Source organism: Macadamia integrifolia, unplaced genomic scaffold (assembly GCF_013358625.1).
Source record: "Macadamia integrifolia cultivar HAES 741 unplaced genomic scaffold, SCU_Mint_v3 scaffold1831, whole genome shotgun sequence".
NCBI classification, from domain to species: Eukaryota; Viridiplantae; Streptophyta; class Magnoliopsida; order Proteales; family Proteaceae; genus Macadamia; species Macadamia integrifolia.
The window spans coordinates 8,409-19,599 of record NW_024868373.1 but is presented as its reverse complement, the minus strand read 5'-3'; the positions used below and the strand labels follow the sequence as shown (position 1 = coordinate 19,599).

The window sequence follows — 11,191 nt, the reverse complement described above, 5'->3', positions numbered from 1 at the left end:
TTCATGAGGGTTTAAGAAATATAAACTTTACTCATCTCAAAGCGTAGATCTCAAGATAGAGATCACTAATCTGGCGTTGAAATTGAAAGATTCAACGTCGGCGACACACAACAAGCATCATCTTCCCTCTTCCTTCCTCCTTCCTCCTTCTTCCCTTCTCTTTCTTTTCTTTCTTTCTCTTCTTTATTTTTCTCACCCACCGTGTAAAACAATAAATGAGGGTGAAGAAAGTAATAAATGTTATTTATAGTGAGGTCAAACTATTTAAAGATCAGAGTGGTAGGTCAACACTAGTGGGTCTGACCCATCCATGACCACCCACCAGCGGCCAAAACTTAGCCAAATCATTGGGAATTTTCGATGGGGCTCGGCCCCGACACATGTTTCACTCTCGGTAATCGATCAACACACATGCTTGGTATAAAATACGGTTACGTACCTTCATTGTGCGTACATATCCCAGTGATACGTGCAAGTGCACGGCTTGGACACACGGACTTCATTAGGCACCAACTCCAACTCATTTGGCCAACCCGAGTTCAGAGTTACCATTGCCATCATGTTTCATAAGGTACTCGCCTCGACTCACTCAAGTTCAGGTTCTGCGAGACCAAATCGAATCAATAGGGAAATCAGACCAAGTTTAGAAAGTAGGGTATCACATTAGCAATTCCTACGCTAGTAGAGAAGCTCTCTTTCTCCCTAAAAAAACCTATTTTCTTCCCCTCCCTCCACACCCTCCTCCTTTCAAAGTTTGATTAGATCCTTGTACGAGAATGTATGGTGTCTGATCCAGACATGGAATCCACTCAATGTGAAATCCTGTACAATTATGACTATTTGCCACTAATTTCCCACATATGGCTTTTTGAAAATCAGACTATTTATTCATTGTGTTGGGTTAATTAGCACACAACTATAATTTGTGGTCTTTTCCTGGTAAGACACCATGTATAAACCAAATGCTACATACAAATATGTGATTAAGGCTGTGTTTGGTTTGCATTCCCATAATCAATTGTGAAGTGAGAAAATAGAGAAGAATCAGGTTTTAGAATTCGTTTTATACCTAGAATCTATTCTGAGAATGCATACTAAACACAACCTAAATAATCAATTCTCTTTAACTATATTGCCTTTTTCGTAAACGTTTTTTTCCTTTTGTTTCAATGAGGGTAACTATCACACATTTTCTACATTTGCAGTCTTGATTCCTTAAATCATGTCACCGATTTATATAAGCATTCTTACTATATCTTTAGTTCATTCAATGTGCTACATCGTTTTATTTGTCTATCAATTCACAAGTTAGATCACTAATAACGTATGCAATGAGCACAAGGTACAACTCCCAAGTGCGCGAAATGTTCAAGAGAGTTTACTTATGTTGAAGCATCAAAATTTATTGAATCTAATTTAATTTTGATTTTTGCTTGCATTGATCATCTCTCACACCCTAATGGAATCTACTTAGTTAATCTTGAAGTTTGTAAAACATATTCTATGTTTACATCGAATTAGCCACCGTCATAATTTCGAGTAGTAACTTTTGGAACTTGATATATAATTAGTAATTTTTTTCATTTTCTCAAAAGAGAAATATCTCAAAAATAATTAATTTTTACAAGAGATCATTGTATTTGTCTTTGTGATTCGTTTGTTTAAGCACCAAGGAGATTTTGGACATTAGAATTTATCGTTTGTGATATGGGGTTATATTTCCCACTTCATTCATCTTATAATTTCCTAGACCTATTTGTCTTTCTTTGAAATATTTTTTCTTTTTTTTTTTTGGTTTCCAATGACAAGTATCCAGGACTTCGGTCTGGCCTAATTCTGTGGGTTCATACTAACCCCACAACCGTATGGATCAGGTTATATTGAGGTTGAATGAGAATCATTCAACTTTTGTTGAAAATAGTGAAAAGTACTAAACACTCTATGTGAGTGGCCTTAAGAGGTAAGAGGAGTCCAAATCAAAACCACCCGCTTCATGAGGTGAGGGTCCCACCAACTATATTTGAGGTTTGTTATCCCACAAAGATAGAGATGAGTGTAAAAGATTTGCTAGATATTGTTCCTACATACTCCACATAATGCAAGATCAAATTTTGTGTATCTTTCCCAATATTTAGTCCCACTCTTGTATAGTTCCCTATTGAATATGGGTTAAAATAGTCATGTGATGAACACAAATAAACATTGAAATGAAATACATCTTGTCAGATTTTGATTATATTTGCTTCATAAGCCTTCCTTAGTGGCTTTTGACATATGGAAAAAAGAAAAAAATCTTCTCAGACTTTGTTTATAAATGCTTCAGTGGTGGCTAGACCAAATCAAAGAATATGTCTCTCCACAAAGTATTCCTTTATGGTCCCTTTGGCTAAGATCAAGTACTGTCCTAGAATCTGTTCTTATCAGTTTAAGTTTATTGTTAATTCTGTTTTGTTGCTCATCGGGTGGTTGGAAATAAGGGTTCTACGGTAATCAAACTTTCCTTAAATTGTGTGAATGGTTCAGATATTGCCACTGTTAGGGATATGCACACACTCCTATAGTTGGTTTTGGTGATAACAAATATATGAAGGTAAGTCACAATTTTCCTTTAAGTATTGTTTTGTAGAGACTTCATATCAAAGATCGAATTTGGTGAATGAAACGAAGAAATGAAGATTGAAGTCATCAAATGAAGAGTATCAACAAGTTGGCATCAATGCTTGAAAAAGATATCATAAGAATTTAAGCTTCAAGATGTCAAGACATGAAGCTTAAAGACATAGAAGTGCAAACAATAAGAAAAGAAGATAAAGTGCCAAAGAGTGGAAGGTTCAAGTGAAGAAGAAGACCACTAGGATAGATTGGTCATTTTTAATGTAATTTGTAACTTCCACATATATATGCACTCACCACATGCATGTGCATTGCATCATACTAGAATGATCATAGAGCATACCTTGACCAAGTATGGAGAGTCTCTAAGTGGTAAGGAACATATTAGGAAAAATGTGTTCTAGTGAAATTCTGTGAAAACCACATTAACCTGACTTAAGGGTATTTTGGATAATCTTAGAGTCAGTATCAGGAGATAAAACCTTCACAGAAGTTGTAGAAAATCGAGTCACGATTACAACGCAACTAATATTAGGTCATTCCAAGGTTAGACCAAAAATTTATGATCAAAACACTGACAACTAGTCAGTATGATAGTATTATGTCAAAACAATCTGTCATGTTGGCGGTCGATCGGCTGGAAGCCCCGGTTGATAGGAACTGTCTGAGACCATAGACGATCGACTGGTAGAAAGTCCCGATCTATTGATGATTGTCTGGAAGTGCCCCAACGGCTATATTTTACCTCAACGGCTCTTGGCGGTCGACCAACTACCAATGGCGGTCGATCGGTGGACCCAGAATATGACCGTTTAAGTGAGATTTACTGCCTAAAATGCTCTCCTAAGCTCAGCTATAAATACCTCTAATACTACTCACTAATTAATAATAAATCCTAACTTTAGAGAAGCATTATTTGAACATTAGAAGTGAGAATTGGTATACATCATCTCTTGAGTTCAAGTTTTTCATTTTACATTCAAGAGGAACTTAAGACTATCTACAAGTCTTCATTTACATCTTGATATTTACATTACAAGCATAAAGAAGACTTCAAAAGGTGCATTCATTCTATCATCATTGCATATTTCATTTGCATCACACCGGAGGTAATCCTCTTTTATTCCACTTCTCAATTTTCTATTTTACATTAAGTCTAGACTGTACTTAGGTTTGTGTAAGGACTCTCTCATCCTTAAGAGATTGTAAGGATCCTCTTATCCTTTAAAGAGTGTAAGGTGTCTCTCTACCTTAAAGGAGATTGTAAAGGTGCCTCTCAGCCTTTAAAGGGGATTTGTAAGGATACTCTTATCCGTGAAAAAGATTGTAAATGTTTTCTTCTTTAACTACCATACTGAAAAGGAGAACCAGTGGAATACCTTACAAGAGGATTCTTGTAGGGAGTGGACTAGACTGGGATTGAGTTGAACCACTATAAACCTTGTGTTGTGTGATTGTGCCTATTTTATTTATTTAGTATTGTTTTTAACTTTCAATCACACTTGGGACCTATACATCGAAAAGAGTTAATTTTCACTAGTATAACCTATTCACCCCCCTCTAGGTTATTTCAATTGGTATCAGAGCGGGAGCTCAATATATAAGACTAATTTGTCTTAAAGTGAGTCAAAGACCATGATCACATTTAATCGACCACATGAAAGAATGGATGCATCTAGGCCTCCATACTTCAATGGAGAAAATTTCTCCTTCTGAAAATTTAGATTTTAGAATTTTATTTGTGAATATAATTTTCTTGTCTAGAGAACTATAGAAAGAGGACCATATGTCATCACCAAAATTGTAAATGGAAAGACGATGCCAAAGGATGAATCAGAATTAACAGCCGATTATCTAGTATTTATTCAGTACAATTTCAGGGATCTCACCTACCTCAAATGTGCTTTAAATGAGGAAGAATTCAACAAAATAAGTATGTGTGAAAATGCCAAAGAAATTTGAGACACACTTGTAGTAACACATGAAGGTACTATAGAGGTAAGAGAAAGAAAAGTAAACATGCTTATACAAGAATATGAATTATTTCAAATGCATGAATGTGAAAATATTTCTGACATGTTTCTTAGATTTACTAATATTGTGAATTCCTTGAAAGGACTTGGTAAGATTTACACCAACTCTGAGATGGCCAGAAAAAATCTTAGGTCACTACCTACCAAGTGGAAACTAAAGACGACTGCTATCAATGAAGCCCGAGACTTGAACAAGATAAGTCTATATGAATTAATGGGCTCAATTCTTACCTATGAAAAGGATCTCTATGAAGAATTCAAGAAAGCACATCCCAAATTCATTGCTTTCAAAGCATTCAAAGGATTGGATGAAGTAAGTGAAGAAGAAAATGATGATGAAGTCTTATCGGATGAAGATGAAAGTGACTCCGATGAAGAAGTCACAGACCTTGCCTTAATAGTTTATGGAGACAAAGAACGAGAGGTAAGTTCTCAATCTCATTATTTAGATACTTCAAATAATGAATCTAATGATGATGATCTTCAACAAGCTTTTGAAGCTTTATATGAAGAAAGTTTGAAACTTGAAACTGAAAAGTCTAATTTGGAAAAGGAGGTTCTTTCCCTTAACAAGAGGATAGAATCCTTGACATCTAAAATGTATGAACTTGAGGAGGATAACTCAAAGTTAACTACCATATTTCATACATTTACTAAAGGTCAAAAGACTTTGGATACATTATTAGAATCCCAATGCAAAAGTCCTCAAGACAAAGAAGGACTTGGTTATAATGGTGGAACTTCACCTCAAGGGAAAGAAAAAAAAATGTAGTTTCTCCAAAGAGAAGAAATCTCCATTATGACCAAAGACAAGTTCCAAAAAGGAATAACATCCATTATGCGTATTATTACACTCCCTCCAAGAGGCATGATAGACCTCAAAGGAATTTTAAATCTCAAAGGGATTTTAGACCACATACTCGCTATTGGCCACAAACACATCAAAGGTCTTATCCACTTTATAGACCATATAAGACTCAAAGAGATTTTAAATCTTACATGCCACCTGCACATTATGAAATATATGATTCAAAAAGGGCATACACACCATTTAGACCTCACACACCCAAAAGGGTTTGGAAACCGAAGGGATATTTTGATTGTAACATGGATGGACCCATGAGATTATGGGGACCAATATATGCTTGATTCTATTGGCTTAAAAAGCCAAAGTAAAATATGGATGATGCATTGATAGTTGTTTTGATATCATTAGAGAATGGATGAAATATCCTACTCCAAAAGGTTCTCTGATAGATATAATTGCTGGAAGATTTGAAACAATAGAATGTTTGTCAAAATTGACAATGATTAGCATCATCAACCATCTTAGAATTTTTAATGATCTATCTTGCTTGAATATATGTCAGCTTTATTGACATCTATTGCATATTTTTACGGGGAGCTTCACCTTAATACTCGTTTTTTGAATGCATTTTTTACATGATGCATATGCTTAGGGGGAACATGTTTTAGTCTTGACTACATGCTTACTTTTTTTTAAGCATACCCTTAGAGGGAGCTGTTTTTCCCACACTCCTTGTTAAGGTTACAATAGGAAAAAGACAATATAGAGATTTTTAATACCCCACTTTTTGCTGTTGACAAATGAGGAGAAATTGTAAAATGATTCTCTAATTTATTGATAATTGATTATTTATTTTACTTGAGAATCATCTATTTGTCACCATCAAAAAGGGGGAGATTGTTAAGGATATGCCCACACTCTTATGATAATAAACATATGAAGGTATGTCACAATTTTCCTTTAAGTATTGTTTTGTAGAGACTTCATATCAAAGATCGAATTTGATGAATGAAACGAAGAAATGAAGATTGAAGTCATCAAATGAAGAGTATCAACAAGTTGGCATCAATGCTTGAAGAAGATATCATAAGAATTTAAGCTTCAAGATGTCAAGACATGAAGCTTAAAGACATGGAAGTGCAAACAAGAAGAAAAGAAGATAAAGTGCCAAAGAGTGGAAGGTTCAAGTGAAGAAGAAGACCACTAGGATAGATTGGTCATTTTTAATGTAATTTGTAACTTTCACATATGTATATGCACTCACCACATGCATGTGCATTGCATCATACTAGAATGATCATAGAGCATACCTTGACCAAGTATGGAGAGTCTCTAAGTGGTAAGGAACATATTAGGAAAAATGTGTTCTAGTGAAATTCTGTGAAAACCACATTAACCTGACTTAAAGGTATTTTGGATAATCTTAGAATTAGTATCAGGAGATAAAACATTCATAGAAGTTGTAGGAAATCGAGTCACGATTTCAACGCAACTGATATTAGGTCATTCCAAGGTCAGACCAAAACGTTATGATCAAAACATTGACAACTGGTCAGTATACCAGCATTCTATGAAAACAGTCTGTCATGTTGGCGGTCGACCGGCTGGAAGCCCCGGTCGACTGAAACTGTCCGAGACCATAGCCGATTGATCGGTAGAAAGTCCTGATTGATCGATGACTACCTGGAAGTGCCCCAACAGCTATATTTTGCCTCAACGGCTCTTGGAGGTCAATCGCCTACCAATGGCGGTCGACCGGTGGACCCAAAATATGACCGTTTAAGTGAGATTTACTGCCTAAAATGCTCTCCTAAGCTCACCTATAAATACCTCTAATACTAATCATTAATTAACAATAAATCCCAACTTTAGAGAAGCATTATTTGAGCATTAGAAGTGAGAATTGGTCTACACCATCTCTTGAATTCAAGTTTTTCATTTTACATTCAAGAGGAACTCAAGACCATCTACAAGTCTTTACTTATATCTTAGCATTTACAGTACAAGCATAAAGAAGACTTCAAAAGGTGCATTTACTCTATCATCATTGCATATTTCATTTGCACCACACCGGAGGTAATCCTCTTTTATTCCACTTCTCCATTTTCTATTTTACATTAAGTCTAGACTGTACTTAGGCTTGTGTAAGGACTCTCTCATCCTTAAGAGATTGTAAGGATCCTCTTATCCTTTAAAGAGTGTAAGGTGCCTCTCCACCTTAAAGGAGATTGTAAGGTGTCTCTCTACCTGCAAAGGAGATTGTAAAGGTGCATCTCTGTCTGTAAAGGGGATTTGTAAGGATACTCTTATCCGTGAAAAAAATTGTAAAGGTTTTCTTCCTTACCTACCATACTGAAAGGGAGAACTAGTGGAATACCTTACAAGAGGATTCTTGTAGGGAGTGGACTAGACTCGGATTAAGTCGAACCATTATAAATCTTGTGTTGTGTGATTGTGCCTATTTTATTTATTTAACATTGTTTTTAACTAGCAATCACACTTGGACCTATACATTGAAAAGAGTTAATTTCCACTAGTATAACCTATTCACCCCCTTTAGGTTATTTCAGCCACTTTTAAACTATAATTCATAATCAGAGCCATTGGATTTCAACAACTGGTGAGACCCACAAATACACAATCACAAGTCTTGATGGATTTGATACTAATCCAGTGGTATCATCTAAGCATAAAAAGGTCCCAAAAAAAAACTTTCTTTTTACTTCTTAAGGGTAAATTTGTTCGATTCAACTCAATCCTGATTGATCTAATACTGATCCGGATCGGTTAAGACCGATCCTCAATTTTAAAACCTTGGTCAAGACACAATCTATGCTTATTTCTGCATTCTCATATTCTTTTGCATACAAATAGTATCTAAGGCTAATTTTCCTAATATGGTTATCTAAAATCAATCCATTTTTTCAGTATGCCAGATCAATTAGCTCCCAAATCATACTTTGTCGTCTTTACCATCTAAGATGATGTACAACTGGCAAACTTGTTAGTTGTAAGATATTAAATTATGAACACTCTTTTAACCATATTGCATTCTTTGTCATTTTTATTTATTTATATACACATATATATATATATATATATATATTTTTTTATCATCTTCCACACCCAAATGGAATCTAATTAGTTAATTATTGAAATTCATAAGATATATCCTATTTTTCACATCTAATTAGTTAGCGCCGAGATTCCGCATAGTAAGTTATAGAACTTGATATATAATTAGGATTTTTTTTTTTCACTTTTCACTAAAGAAAGATGTCTCAGAAAAATTAATTTCTAGAAGAGATTTTATTATCTATGTCTTTGTGATTCGTTTGTTTTAAGCATCGGAGATTTTGGATTATCGTATGTATCACCTATACGTGTATATTTAATGATAATTTTATTGCACTCATCTAAAAAAAAAGACAATTCTATTGCATTTTCTATAAGAAAATGAATTTGCAATGCTCGTCAAATAGTTTTAAAAAAAAAATGATGTTGTGGCAGTTCTTAACAGAAACCATTTGGTATGGGGTCGTTTTCCATTCCATTCATCTCGTAATTTCTTAGATCAATTTACCTTTCTTTAAAATATTTTTCCCCTAATAAAGCTAATTATTTTTTTTTTTAATTCTTTTTTTGGTAAACAAGCTAGTTATTGGCTACAATACATCAAACATCCTATAAAGATTATTGAGTACAAAAGATCTACTAGATTTTGTTCTTAAAATGCTCAAAAAATATTTTTACCCTAATAAAGCTAATTACTATTATTATTATTATTATTATTATTATTATTTTTTTTTTTTGGTAAACAAGCTAATTATTGGCTAGAGTACATCAATCGTCCCATAAAGATATAGATGACTATAAAAGATCTGGTAGATTTTGTTCTTAAAATGCTCCATTTAATGCTTGACCAAATTTTTTGTATCTATTCCAATAAATATTCAAAGGAAAAATATATTCTCAGATTTTGATTATAAACGCTTCGTAAATCTTCCTCAGTGGCTTTTGACATATGAACAGAAATGAATATGAAAATGTAAATAATCTTCTCAGATTTTTTTCTATAAATGATTCAGTAGTGTCTTGACCAAAACTAGTAAAAGATCCAAATATTTATGGGTGAATCAGATTATATGTCTCTCTATGACATCCTATTACATTTCAGCATATTTGGGTTTTTTTGATAAGCAAACAAAGCTTAGTCATGGCCAGTAGTCCCAAAGTGAGAGGATGACTTCTGCAGCACCCAAGTGATGATTATCCACACCAATAAAGCTAAAAAAAAGTTCCTTTGAACTCTTCTCTAACCATATTTGTGTGCTTGTATATGTCTCCTCTCCATAGGATCACAAGAAAACTATATATGGCTACTCATCAATAGTTAGTAAAACAAAAAGATATGACTTGCATCCTTCTAGATTTGTGAGTGAAAAGTTGGTAAGAGCTGAGGATTCTTTGGATGAGAATGGAATAAATGAGTGTGGATCCAGTGCATAGCGCACTAGTTGCAACCTATGTTTGAAGAACAAGCGTCAAGAGTGTGGGTGATTTAAGGATCGATTTCTGTCACATGTATCTCTCCCTTTTCATACCATTCCCCCCTCCCCCTCTGGTGTGTACGGGTAAAATCCCATTGGACAATTCCTTAGTATGTAATAGCACGAAAAAGAAAAGAAATTTAGAGGATGATCATAAGGATCAAATTGGAGATATATCCTTTTATAGTACAAGAAATTGCTATTTCATACATTAATTATCCAGTCATTTTTCTACTGACACACAGTGTATGTAATATTGTAATGACTAACATAAATGATTTATTTTACTTTCATAGCCGTCTGATTGATGGGTATCAATTCTTTTTGGTGTTCTTAATTTTACAATTCAAAGCAATCTGATTAGTAGACATCAATTTCTGTTCGGTGAAAATTCAGTCAATAGGTTTGTAAATCAATTTTGTTATAGTGGATTAGTCACACAGGAAAATTTAACCGATGGCGGATATCTTAGATCCACAGTAAAAATACTTCTCATTCCCCAATCACATGTAAAGTGAGCCTAAGAAATAACCAGTTCACTCCTCATGAAAGGAAAAATGGTGCATCTGTGGATGATTTGGTACTCGTGAAAACACTTATTCATATGAAAAATGAACAGTCTACCCCCCTCCTAAGAAAAAAAATGAAAAGAACCGAGTTAAGATAGTTATTAGACAATGTAAAAATAGTTAAGAATCCCACATCGCTTAGAGAAGATAGAGAGGTGAACTAAGACAATCCATAAAATAGAGAATAAGCCAATGAACAAAGCATACATTTCTCGGCCTGTTGGTTAAGATCAAGTGTAGTATCTATTCTTATCAGTTTAATATCTGATACGTGGGTCATCGATCCACATGATATTAAATTAATTTTTCTTCGGGTGAGGGCTACTGGGGTGCTCTTCCGTAGCCCATGCCTCGCACCCTAGCACGGCCTGGCGCACCCCTACCAATACTTAGTTTAACCCCCCATCCCTCCCTTTTTTTTTTCTTTCTGCAAGGATATGGTGAGGCCCTTGTAAGTTTGAACTTGAATGTGAGGCCAAATGGCCAAGACCAAGCCTAGGTTTGGGCCTGCATAAGACCCTTGTATGTTGGGGTTACCTCAGCACAGCCGAGCCCACTAAATTGCCATCCACTGTAATGGTGACACATCATATGGGAAAAATATGAGAATGGGTAATT

The 11,191-nt window shown here is 34.7% G+C and overlaps 1 pseudogene; it reads left to right on the top strand.

Moving 5' to 3' along the window:
* Window positions 1–10,776: 10,776 nt before the first annotated feature.
* On the top strand, window positions 10,777–10,955 carry LOC122064943 (annotated as a pseudogene).
* Window positions 10,956–11,191: the final 236 nt, after the last annotated feature.